At 47.7% G+C, this 13,784-nt stretch overlaps 1 protein-coding gene across 1 annotated transcript in view; it reads right to left on the reverse strand.

Moving 5' to 3' along the window:
- LOC148436381 (uncharacterized) overlaps positions 1-13,784 on the reverse strand; it is a 381,341-nt gene that overhangs the window by 4,367 nt on the left and 363,190 nt on the right. The window lies entirely within an intron of this gene.

Genomic DNA, 13,784 nt, shown 5'->3' on the forward strand with positions numbered 1-13,784 from the left:
ATCTGGGGGATGCCTTACATCTGGGTTATGTGTAGTGATGGGTGGTGTATATCTGGGGGATGCCTTACATCTGGGTTATGTGGAGTCGGACACTAATTAAAAAACGTCTCCCACCCGGTTCCCATCGGCTCCCATCCCCTATATAACTACTCCCAAGCCACCGTAAGCTCAATCTAATGTTTAACAAAGCCGGAGGAGAGCCACGGAAGAACTGAGAGAACCAGAAACCAACAGTTATCCAGTATGAAAAACAAGGGAGGGATCCCGGCATCCCCCAGATGGACTCCAAGGAAGAGATTTTATGGTAAGTAAAAATCGTATTTCCTTTATCATCCATCTGGGGGATGCCTTACATATGGGTGATATACCATATACCAAAGCAAGCCAATTAAGGGCAGGGGAAGCATAGAACTGACCGCACTAAGAATTTTCTGCCCAACACTAGCATCTCTTGCGCTGAATGTATGGAAGCGGTAACATTTTGTAATCTTGTGAAAGTGTGTACGGATGACCAGGTCCTGTAGATGATTTTCAGAGTTGCTCAACTGAGGCACCATGCCGTACAGCCCAAGAAGCTCCAACAGCACGAGTAGAATTAGCCCGAATTGAGGCTGGAACTGTCATATTCGAGGAAAAACATGCCTGTCTAATAGCAGAAGTGACCCATCTAGCGATTGACCATTTTGAAGCAGGCCAGCCTCTAATTTGGTGCATCGATCAACACCAACAAAAACATTTTGTACAAGTAAAAACAGTGACTTGTTTCTTAGAACACTTGTCTGGCTTATCCATACTGAGAAAGACAAGTCTACTCCAAACAGAGAGCTACCTAACTTCCCATAGAAAGAGCTCCGGGGTTACGGCTTAGCTTGTCAGGCCTCCATCACGCAGTGCCTGCTCTGACTTCCACCAGACCTCAGCGCTCTGGCTTTGCAGGAGCCTGTATTTTAATCAAAATAAATACCTGGGGGAGTGGATGCGTGGCCGGGCGCCGGGTCCTGCTAATTCCGGACACCTGTGAACATAGCATCCAGCATCTGCGGCTCAGCCTAATGATATCACCGCTGCGCGATTACACGTGCAGCAGTCATTTACTCACTCTTTGACACATAGCCTCCGGCGCTTGCCAATGACGCCACCCGCCGCAGGCTCTATGTGCAGCAGCGCTCTATCTATCCGGCCACCTGTTTAATCTCTGGCCTGGAAACTACTTGTGGCCCCTCCTGATGACATCACTGCTGTGCGCCTGAACGTGTCAGCGACGGCCTGGAACCAGCAAAGTCTCTCTCCTTTAAAAGCAGCAGCATGTCTCTGCTGCTGTAACCCTCAAACCAAATGCAGCGCTGAGGATTGAAGCAGTGTTGTGCTGAGCAGCCTCTGGAGGTGTGAGACAAGCCGACTCTACAGGATCTGTAATAACAAGGCCCAGCCAATCTGCTCTACAGCACTGTGCAGTATAATGGTAACAAGATTCTTATACTAGTAACATATATGACCTTTATGCCTGCGGCCCCCTCAGATGTGTGTCTGGCATGGAGAGAGACCCAAGGACATGGTAGTTTGGTGACTCTCTCAGTGGCCGTCTTTAAAGTGGGATCCAGGTTCATACAAACCATCTAATCTATATAACTCCCTCTCTGTTGGTGCTTCTCCAGGAACCAAGCTCCCAAATCCAAAGCTTTAACATAAAGAAATAAAACCTAACTAAAAGCTAGGACCTATCTAGCTAGTGCCTTACTCCAAAGGCACTAAACACAAGACTGAGCTTATGGTGGAAAGTTGTTATATATATATTTTTATTTTTTATTTTCATTATCCCATTAATATGTCATTTTAGCATTTCCTATCCTATATGTATTTTTATTAATTTTTTGAGTGTTTAATTTTACTATTTACTGTGGTCTTCTTATTAAATATTAGTATCTTTAGCGCCTGTCTATCTGTGCTTTCGATTTCTTGGTAATTGTTGGGAGGGTCCAGATTCCTCCACCTCTATGATGGCTGCTTTATACTAATTAATCCCCTGGTCCTCTACACACTCCCTACATTTATCCTGGTCCACTGAGGTGGTTATAGTCCAGCGCCTATTTTTTGTCTGTGTGTTATGGTGGAAAGGGAGGAGTTATATAGGGGTGGGAGCCAGTTTTCAATTAGCTAGTGTCCGACTCCATCCTTCACTATATATAACCAGATATAAGGTGTCCCCCAGATGGATGATAAATGTATATTATGCAGCTGGGTCCAGCCCAAAACCACTCTACATAAGTTAACAAATCATTAAACAAAAATTAAATATAATTTAAATTTCACAGTAACAGGTTAATTGCAAATTGAGCAATAATATTCCGCATATAATCCTATGTAGTATCAGTAGGCCAGGCCAAGCCCTTTGGCTGAGCGTGTAGAATTAGGGTTTGTTGTAGCAGGGCATGGTTGCACCCTAAGCCGGCCCCATCCACTGAGCGTGCAACACCATTACCTCATGCGGAAGGGGCGTGACACACTGCTTCACTAAGTGCAACAATGACCGTCCTAAGGACGCCCGATTGCCCGCATATACTGGCCAGGGAGCCAGTCAGTCCACAGGATACTCTGCGGGTGATCCAGAAGCAATCCTGGCTGTAGGCACCCTGCTAACCAGGAACAGGGACCAGCGGGGTAGACAGTGTTGCACACTGAGCCTCTGCGCCCTTTGCGACGACACAGGTCATCCACAGCTAGTTACAGCACTGTCTACAACACAAGGAGAATATGCAACTCCTTTCTGTAATAAGTCTTTATTACTCACCTGTGGCGATATCTGTAGGGATTTCCTCCTCCTTACACTGCTGATCACCCCTCACATACGTCTCTTCTACCTCTGTATCTTCTGCTTTATTATCAGTCACATACGTCTCTTCTTCTCCCTCTGTATCTTCTGCCTTCATATCAGTCACATACGTCTCTTCTTCTCTCTCTGTATCATCTGCTTTATTATCAGTCACATACGTCTCTTCTTCTCCCTCTGTATCTTCTGCCTTATTATCGGTCACATACATCTCTTCTTCTACCTCTGTATCATCTGCCTTATTATTAGTTACATACGTCTCTTCTTCTCTCTCTGTATCATCTGCTTTATTATCAGTCACATACGTCTCTTTTTCTCCCTCTGTATCATCTGCCTTATTATCAGTCACATACGTCTCTTTTTCTTCCTCTATATCTTCTGCCTTCATATCAGTCACATACGTCTCTTCTTCTCCCTCTGTATCATCTGCCTTATTATCAGTCACATACGTCTCTTCTTCTCCCTCTATATCTTCTGTCTTCATATCAGCCAGAATTTCACCCTAAGTAACCCACAAAACAATTAAATAACATTTTAAAAATGTCAGATTTCATGAAATTACATTAAGTAGAAGAATTCTGGATAATAAGACACACACAGCTTCTCTACATATCATATAGTGACAGTCACTTTGGTATATTGGTGAGACTGTAAATCCCACCTACCTGATGCTCCTGTGGGATCCTGTGATTCTCCTCTGTACAATACTGGGAATTAAGAGGATGGGGACATCTCTCTGGGGTATTTCTGTGACTGGATCCATCTGTAGGAGACAGACAGTGACTGAGTACATTGTATATATGTGATTAGCAGATGATAAGTGTATATAGGAGGCCCCCATACCTGATCTCCCTTGTACAACAAATGAGTCTCCTCTTACCCAGTGATGTGAGGGACCGGTGATTCTCCTTCATCATGTCCTTGTGCAGACCCCTGTGTTCCTCTATATACTTCTCCTCCTGCATGGAGACATAGACAGTGACATCCTGACACCTTATAGGAACCTGGCACACACAATGATACAGTCATCACCGAGACATGTCCCCTGGTGTTACGGTATAATGTCCTATTCCCAGAAGTCACCTCTCCATTCATCACCCAGACACATCCCCTGGTGTTACTGTATAATGTCCCATTCCCAGCAGTCACCTCTCCAGTCATCACCCAGACACAACCCCTGGTGTTACTGTATAATGTCCCATTCCCAGCAGTGACCTCTCCAGTCATCACCCAGACACATCCCCTGGTGTTACTGTATAATGTCCCATTCCCAACAGTCACCTCTCCAGTCAGCAGCTGAATGATCCTGTTTGTGAGTTCCAGAATCCTCTGGTCATTGTGTCTCTCATGTATCAGTGAGTGAGGTGGAGGCACCGTGATGGGGCTCTGGGTCCTGTTCAGTCCTCCTGACACACGGAGACGGCTGCTGGGTGTCTCACATTCACTGGAAGTTTTCTTCACTACTGTGTAACCCTGTTTATTGGGGGAGACATCAATAAAAGGGTAAAATTATACTCATGGAGCTGTTTATTAAGGTTTCATCAGTCCATAATATGCATGAAGGGTCTGTCTTACAAATAAAACCCCTATCCCATCTGTAACTATTTACCATATATAGGAAAGTGGACAGAATATAGCACATCTCCTGCCATCTTCATTTCAGTGATAGAAAAGAAACAAAACAAGATACCATGAGCAATGTAATATATCCCAGCTCCTATGATAACTAAGGCACTGATACTATATCTCTCTGTATTATTACTATAGATATAAGTGATGTCACTGTGACACTCCCAGATCCTCTCACCTCCGCAGTCATGTCCCTGTATTATTACTATAGATATAAGTGATGTCACTGTGACACTCCCAGATCCCCTCACCTCCCCAGTCATGTCCCTGTATTATTACTATAGATATAAGTGATGTCACTGTGACACTCCTAGACCCTCTCACCTCCCCAGTCATGTCCCTGTATTATTAGTATAAATATAAGTGATGTCACTGTGACACTCCCAGACCCTCTCACCTCCAGTCATGTCCTTGTATTATTACTATAGATATAAGTGATGTCACTGTGACACTCCCAGATCCCCTCACCTCCCCAGTCATGTCCCTGTATTATTACTATAGATATAAGTGATGTCACTGTGACACCCCCAGACCCTCTCACCTCCCCAGTCAGCAGGTAGATTATCTCCAGGGTGAGATTTAGTATCCTCTCAGTCATGTGACTCCTGTCCTTGTCCATCCTCAGTGATTTATACAGGACACGTCTCACCCTCACGTGACTTCTAGTAACAAGAATTTGACGTCTCACTGCACAGAAATCTAGGAATGAATATAATTATTAGAAGCTATTTATTACCAGTTATTTATGTAGTGTGCACATATTACACAGTGCTTTATAGGGAATATTTAGTCACATCTGTCCCTGCCCAGATGAGCTTAAAATCTACATTCCTACCACATAGACAGCCCATACACACACGTTCTAGAGGTAGTTTAGAAAGAAGCGAGCTAACCTACCAGTGTGGCTATGGAGAGTGGGAGGAAACCAGAGCACCTGGAAGAAACCAATGCAAACTCAAAGAGAACATACAAAATCCACACAGACAGAGCCTTGTTCAGTAATTTAATTCATGACCCCTTGTGCTGTGAATTACTAATGCTGTCCACTATGCTATCACGTTGCCCATAAAAATACATGAGTGACCACTAAGGGGCCGATTCAGACCCAGACGCTGAAGGTGCCCACACACATACCGATGTCCTCACGATACGATTTTATGGCCAATTTCCTCATGAGCTTTCACGGGAGCTCCCTTGCCGTCGTGATCACGATTTGGAGTTAAAAATGTCCAATCTGACTAAAGATCTATCTTGCAGCCAATTTATTAATCTGCCCTACAGCACGGCTGATCAGAAGATGCGATATACGACGAGCGGGGGACGCGCATCGGCATCGTGCTTGTGAGTATAAACTCACGATTTGTAGTTTTTTTTTTTACCAGATTCGTTACCAAATCGTGTAAAATGTCGCTATGTGTGTGGGCACCTTAAGCCGCATTCACTCGCTATGGGCGATTGTCGCCCATCAGCACATGCATGTGTGGCAAAATACACATGCGCAAACTAGTCTGTGCGATGGGGAAGTGCTCGCTCGAAGAACACAGACAGGCCGTTCCTTTGAGTGACAGAGAGTGCCGTTTGTGGGTGTAATATGGGATGATCCGGGAAAAAGGGTATGCAGTCAAGAAGCCAGCGGCTTCCCGACTGTCATATCCCGGCGAGGGTTAAACAACCGGCATCTACATCTAGACACCTGTCATTTCACACACGCAAGGAGACTGACGCCCGGCAACCCGATCAAAGTGATGCTGGGCGCCTCTGCGTACAGCCGCGCGCGGGGGGGGTTAGGTTTAGGGCTCCCGAGGGGGACTTAGGGTTAGGCTAGGGGGAGGGAGGGTTAGTTTTAGGCACCCCTGGGGGGACTTAGGTTTAGGCGGCGGGGAAGGGGGGGTTAGGTTTAGGCACTTAGAGGGGGGATTAGGATTAGGTACAGGGGGGAAAGGTTAGGGTTAGGGGGTTAGAAATAGGTTAGTCTATACTTACCTTCGACGATCGGGATTTCCTCCTCTGCCGGCCTCCTGGTGTCGGGATTCCAACCACCGGGCAGGGGTCCGGCGGTAAATAATACCGATTCCGGAAAAAGGGGGAGTGGATGTGCGAACGCAGGCGTGTCCGAGCGTCAAAACAGCGTTCTTTGGGCGTGCATAATTAGCATGTCAGCGTCACTGTACACTTCACCTAGTTTTATTTCAGCCTGCAGTGATCGCAGTGCTTGCGGCGGGGTAGGGTCTACCTTAAGGTCTGCGAGCAGCTGTGATGGCTCTTGATGTTACAGATTAATCATACTGTTCCTGGAGATGACGTGTGCTAAGAAAGAAAAGTGCGCGTCCTTACACCTGCGAGTGTTCACTCTGCCGTCGCTCTCTAAGACATAGAGAGCATAATTTAGCCTGGCTGTGCGATCGCGAAATTTGCATATCCGCCCCCTGATGGCTGCGAGAGAGCGCAGCTTAGCGTCCGTGTATGAATGAGCTTCTAAGTTCCATCATTCCCAGAGCCATAGAGACTAAGGGGGTCATTCAGACCCACTCGCAAGCGACAGTACGCTCGCAAGTGGGTCGATGTTCCCCACTGTGCATGCGCACGACGGAGGGAGCTCCATCGTGTGCATGCGCGAGACCCGGACTGCGACAGCCAAGCTGTCGCTCCGGGTCTCGCAGCAAAGGGGGCGTGCTGTCGATGGTGACTGACAGTATGCCCCCTTTGGTGGGCGTGCCGGGGGCGTACCTGCCAGACGGAGGCGTTCCCATGGGAATGCCTACCGTCTGAAGTCGGCCCCACTGACATCACTAGTGATGGCAGTGGGAGTGATTTTGGCTCTGATAGAGCCAAAATCACTCCAGGGCTTGTGGCTGGGAGACCCTACCGCAGGGTCTCCGTCGCAAGTCCGATGGTCAAGACCATCGCGGCCATCTTTTTGGACGCTCGTATATGCTGTGGGTGGTGACCCACAGCTATACGAGCGTCCAGGGGGACGCTCCATTATAATGGAGGAGGGCCCTGATTCAGAGCGAGCGCTCTGGTCAGAGCGTCGGTTCTGAATCAGGCCCTAAGTCAGTGTTTCTCAGATGTTCCTCTGACCCAGCTTCATAGGGCTGCTCAGTGACCACCACACGGCATTGCTGGAGGTTACACCAATGTCTCTCCCTCATGGCCAGGAGTCCTGGACCTCCAAGACACATACTTGATGCAATTTGCCTGAGGAAGCGGACCTGATCCAAGTAAAGGAGGTTACACTGACACTCCCAGGTGCCCCCCTCTATTAGTGACTTGGTAACCATGGTTGGGCTGAGCCTTCCTGGATGAGAGGGTTATTAGTCCCTTCCCTAGATATGATGTTGTCCCCAGTGTTGGGGTAAAAGTGAAGGATGACTTGTTATTGTGGCCCTTTGTATGCAGATGCTCTCCCTCTGGGTGTGTGTTTTGCAGGGGCCCCTTCAAAATGTTGCTGTGGGGCCAAATTCTCTATTTACATCCATGGTACTGAGACACCTATTCTCGGAGCTGGAAGAGATGGAATTGGTAACCTAACATCTATTCTGACAACTCAAACAGATAGAACTACTGCTCCAGCACAAATTCCAGCAGCTGGAATGAAGGGATCAGGTAATTACAGCCCTAGTCTTGAACCCAGAATGGATGGCTAAGGCACTGGTAGAACCAATTGGGGCAGCTATAAGGAATGGCCAAGGTTCTCGTAGCCCTATACCAGCACCTAGAATTGCTGGCTATTGTACACAGAGCTACATTCTGGCTCCCAGAACAGATAGCTAAAATACTCAGGGCTCCGTTGCGGTAGCCCAAACACCTGCCTAACATACTCAGTGCTCACCCCAACACCCAAAACCGTTGGTTAAGGTTATCAGAGCTCTAATCCAGAACCAGGAACAGATTGCTAATGTACTCAAAACTCCATTCTGGCACCCAGAGTAGATGGCAAACATACTCTAGCTCTGTTTGAGCACCCAGAATGGCAGGCTAACATACTGTAGCTCCATAATGGCACCTCTTCCGGTTTATCGATGCCAGCTGCATACTATCACACTATCACTGAGTCACACTTTCAGGCAACCAATGTAAAATGGTCCAAGGGGGCTCTAAAGCATAAAAAAGGGTGTGAGGAGGCTCTGAGGCATATAAAGGTGCATGTGGGGGCTCTGGGGTGGCATATAATGGCATAAGGAGCTCTGAGGCATATGAAGGGGCTTTGAGGCTTATGAAGGGGCACAAGGGGGCAAGAGTCATATAAAAGGGCATGAGCGGCCTTTATGGCATTTACAGTGCTGTTTTTGGCAACGTCTCAGGAACCTGTAAAATGAAGAGGTGGTAACCCTACCCTCAGATCTGGTCACAGTGATGGAGAAGGCACGGTAGTGGTGAGGGGGCATGTTTCCCCACCGTGTATGCAGATAGTGCTGAGGAGCAGAGCTGGCTCCTTGCAGGGATTCTGGGCTGCACTCTGTCCTGAGCAGCAGCAGCTTCCTACGAGGAGGCTGTAATTTCTCCCTTTCTGTCAACCACCCCCAAATGAGGACGTGTACTGATAGCTCCACAGAGGCAGGGGGCGCTGCAGTGAGCTGAGCCGTTCAGGAGGATTCCATGTGGTAGTGGATAGATCCCCGTCTGTAGATGTACCGACATCATCAGTTACTGTCCAATGTCATTCCCTACTATGCACGTGGACATAGATGGAGAATACAAACCTGTGGGAAGCGAAGCGAGCCCCCGTGCCCGAAGCGTGGCGAGCAAAGAGATCCTGCGAGGGGACAAATACTTCTTTTGGTGGCCTTTATGGGCATGGAATCGCACGTCCGGACTCACTCCACATCACTTCCAGGTACAACTAGTGAATGGGATCTATACACTACCGTTATACACAGTCGAGTCACATTATTATGACCACCTCTTGCATTTGACGTCGTCAGCGCGTAGCCCATGAAGTACGTCACGTGGCGTGCGCTGGCTTGGTGGGTATATAAGGTGTGCGATAGGCCGTCTGCACACATATCACCCGTTGCGGTCATGGGTAAAAGGGGCGATTTATCCGAGTTGCAGAAAGGGATGATTACTGGCTCTCTGGCCAAGGGTGGCAGTATTTCTGACACAGCGCAGTTTGTGAACTCGCGTGCTGCTGGGGTGAAGGTGTATCGTGACTGGACAAATGGCACCATTGGGTATAACTGACTTGAAAACTGCGGAGCACCACGTGCCATTGATGTGAGAGGTGAACGTCGGCTACGAAGGTGCGTGTGGGCCAACCGACACGCTACAGTGGAGCAGCTCACCGTCAAAATGAACCTGGGGGGGTCACCAAACGTGTGTCTAAAATGACAGTTCAGCAAATCCTGCTGCGTATGGGGCTCCGAAGCAAACGGATGGTCACTGCACCTATGCTAATGAAGGTGCATCGCCAGAAAAGGCCTCAATTTTCACACCTGTATCGGAATTGGATCTCTGCTAATTGGTGAAGGGTTGTCTTCTCTGATGAGTCACGTTTTCTGCTTCATCGAACGGATGGACGCTGGTGTGTCAGTCGAGGAACATCGGAGAACAAACACCCTGCAACCATTGTTGTGTTCGCTCTATGGATACTCCACCATGCACCCTCCAGCAGCTGTGGGATGTACTGCAGTCAGCATGGCTCCATATACCTGTGCCCACCTACCAGCACCCTCTAGCTGCTGTCTGTGCTGGACACGGTGGCTACTCTGGCTATTAGCTGGTGCTCATAATAATGTGACTCCACTGTGTATATTTACCAGATATTGCTGACTAATTGTATGCTACCAAGTCACCAGAAAGCAGTCTCTTACCAAGCAAGGTCTGCGCCACCTGTATTATAGTAACAACGGAGACTGCACCACCTGTATTATAGTAACAACGGAGACTGCACCACCTGTATTATAGTAATAATGGAGACTGCGCCACCTGTATTATAGTAACAATGGAGACTGCACCACCTGTATTATAGTAACAACGGAGACTGCACCACCTGTATTATAGTAACAACGGGGTCTGTGCCACCTGTATTATAGCAACAACTGAGTCTGCACCACCTGTATTATAGTAACAACTGAGTCTGCACCACCTGTATTATAGTAACAACTGAGTCTGCACCACCTGTATTATAGTATCAGAACCTGCGCCACCTGTATTATAGTAACAACTGAGTCTGCACCACCTGTATTATAGTAACAACAGAGCCTACACCACCTGTATTATAGTAACAACAGGGTCTGCACCATCTGTATTATAGTAACAACAGGGTCTGCTCCACCTATATTATAGTAACAACAGGGTCTGCACCACCTGTATTATAGTAACAACAGGGTCTGCGCCACCTGTATTATAGTAACAACTGAGTCTGCACCATCTGTATTATAGTAACAACAGGGTCTGCCCCACCTGTATTATAGTATCAACCGAGTCTGCTCCACCTGTATTATAGTATCAACCGAGTCTGCCCCACCTGTATTATAGTACCAACTGAGTCTGCCCCACCTGTATTATAGTAACAACTGAGTCTGCACCACCTGTATTATAGTAACAACAGGGTCTGCACCATCTGTATTATAGTAACAACAGGGTCTGCCCCACCTGCATTATTGTAACAACGGGGTCTGCACCACCTGTATTATAGTAATAACAATGTCTGTACTCCGAATGTAGACAAGCAACAATAATAATAATAATAATAATAATAATAATAATAATAATAATAATAATAATGATATTACCTGGCTGCTGTCAGAGTCAGACAGAACAATACAATGGCTGCTCTCTCCGTCTCTCCTGTTCCTGTGCTGGGAATAGATCAGAGGAGACAGAGCTCAGACCAGGGGAAAATGGCCGCCGCTCCCATAATAACTGTTATTACTGTATGCTGCCTGACTGGTATACAAGAAAATGGCCGCCGACCCCCGCACTGAGGACATGTATGGTAACCTTATTGGAGGAGAGATTACCAGGAGGCAGGGCTGAATAAATCGGCTCCGCCCACCCGCCGTCTCTATGGCTGCAGCCATCGCCTCCTCTCTGATGATGAGGTGAGTGACGTTTCGAGGAGCCAATCAGATTGTTAAAAAAAAAAAAGCCGAGCGTAGACCTCCTAAAGGTAAACACGTGACGCTGGCTGGGGAGCTGAGGCCTGGCAGTGACAGGGTTACATAGAGCGCACAGAAGGCGACGTCTCTGTGTCCGGCATCAGCAGGTAATGCTGTCCTACTATACAGGTGGAGCAGCCTGTGGTGTCCTACTATACCGGGGGAGCGGCCTGTGGTGTCCTACTATACAGGGGGAGCGGCCTGTGGTGTCCTACTATACAGGTGGAGCAGCCTGTGGTGTCCTACTATACCGGGGGAGCGGCCTGTGGTGTCCTACTATACAGGGGGAGCGGCCTGTGGTGTCCTACTATACAGGGGGAGTGGCCTGTGGTGTCCTACTATACAGGGGAGCGGCCTGTGGTGTCCTACTATACAGGGGGAGCTGCCTGTGGTGTCCTAGCCTGCGGTGTCCCACTATACAGGAGAAGAGGCCTTTGGTGTTCTAACATACAGAGTGAGCAGCCTGTGGGGAGCTGCCAGCGGTATCCATACTATACAGGGCGAGTGGCCTGTGGTGTCCATACTATACAAGGGGAGTGGGAGGGGCCTGCAGTATCAAGGTCCTATACAGGGGGAGTGGCCTGCGGTGTCCATACTATACAGGTGGAGCGTTCTGTGGTGTACTACTATACAGGGGAAGCGTTCTGTGGTTTACTACTATATAGGGGGAGCAGCCTGTGGTGTCCTACTATACAGGGGAGCAGCAATACGGGAGGAAAGGCCTGTGGTCTCTGTCCCTAGAGTATATACCAGTGAGGGGAGGCCTGGGCTATATACTCTGTACTGTCACACAGTCTCCTCATACAGCAGCACTGGGGGTCTCTGTACCTATAGCATATACCAGTGAGGGGAGGCCTGGGCTATATACCCTGTACTGTCACACAGTCTCTCATACAGCAGCACTGGGGGTCTCTGTACCTATAGTATATACCAGTGAGGGGAGGCCTGGGCTATATACCTGTACTGTCACACGGTCTCATACAGCAGTACTGGAGGTCTCTGTACCTATAGTATATACCAGTGAGGGGGAGGCCTGGGCTATATACCCTGTACTGTCACACGGTCTCTGTACCTATAGTATATACCAGTGAGGAGAGGTCTGGGCTATATACCCTGTACTGTCACACAGTCTCCTCATTCAGCAGCTCTGTATATATCAGTGAGGGGTATATACCAGCCTGGGCTAAATACCCTGTCCTGTCTTATGGTCTCCTCATACAACAGCACTGGGGGGTCTCTGTACCTATAGTATATACCAGTGAGGGGAGTCCTGGGATATATTACCTGAATGGGACATTATACAGTAACACCAGGGGATGTGTCTGGGTGATGACTGGAGAGGTGACTGCTGGGAATGGGACATTATACTGTAACACCAGGGGATGTGTCTGGGTGATGACTGGAGAGGTGACTGCAGGGAATGGGACATTATACAGTAACACCAGGGGATGTGTCTGGGTGATGACTGTGTCATTGTGTGTGTCAAGTTCCTATAAGATGTCAGGATGTCACTGTTTATATTTCCATACAGGAGGGGGAGTATATAGAGGAATACAGGGCTCTGTACAAGAACGTGATGATGGAGAATTATTGGCCCCTCACAACACTGGGTAAGAGGAGACACGTTTTTTGTACTGGGGAGAGCAGGTATGGGGGCTTTCCCTATATATAATCTATTAATCACACATATATATTAGTACCCAGTTACTGTGTGTCTCCTACAGATGGACCCGGTGGCAGAATTGCTCCAGAGAGATGTCCCCGTCCTCTGTATTCACGGGATTGTACAGAGGAGAATCGCAGTATCCCACAGGAGCATCAGGTAGGTGGGATTTAGGGTCTCACCAATATACCACAGTGACTGTCACTATGTGATCTGTAGAGAAGTTGTGTGTGTCCTATACCCTGATATTCTTATGTTTTTATTTCATGTAATTTCATCAGACTTTCTTAAATAATTTTTTTTGTGTTGTGGGTTATTTAGGATCAAGGTCTGGCATTTATAAAGGTTGAACATATAGAAGAAGACATGTATTTAAGTGATATAGAGGGAGAAGAAAAGATGTATGTGACTGATAATAAGGCAGAAGATATAGAGGGAGAAGAAGAGACGTATGTGACTGATATGAAGGCAGAAGATATAGAGGGAGAAGAAGAGACGTATGTGACTGATATGAAGGCAGAAGATATAGAGGGAGAAGAAGAGACGTATGTGACTGATATGA

This window comes from Taudactylus pleione, unplaced genomic scaffold, assembly GCF_031769625.1.
Source record: "Taudactylus pleione unplaced genomic scaffold, aTauple2 ptg001781l, whole genome shotgun sequence".
NCBI lineage: Eukaryota > Metazoa > Chordata > Amphibia > Anura > Myobatrachidae > Taudactylus > Taudactylus pleione.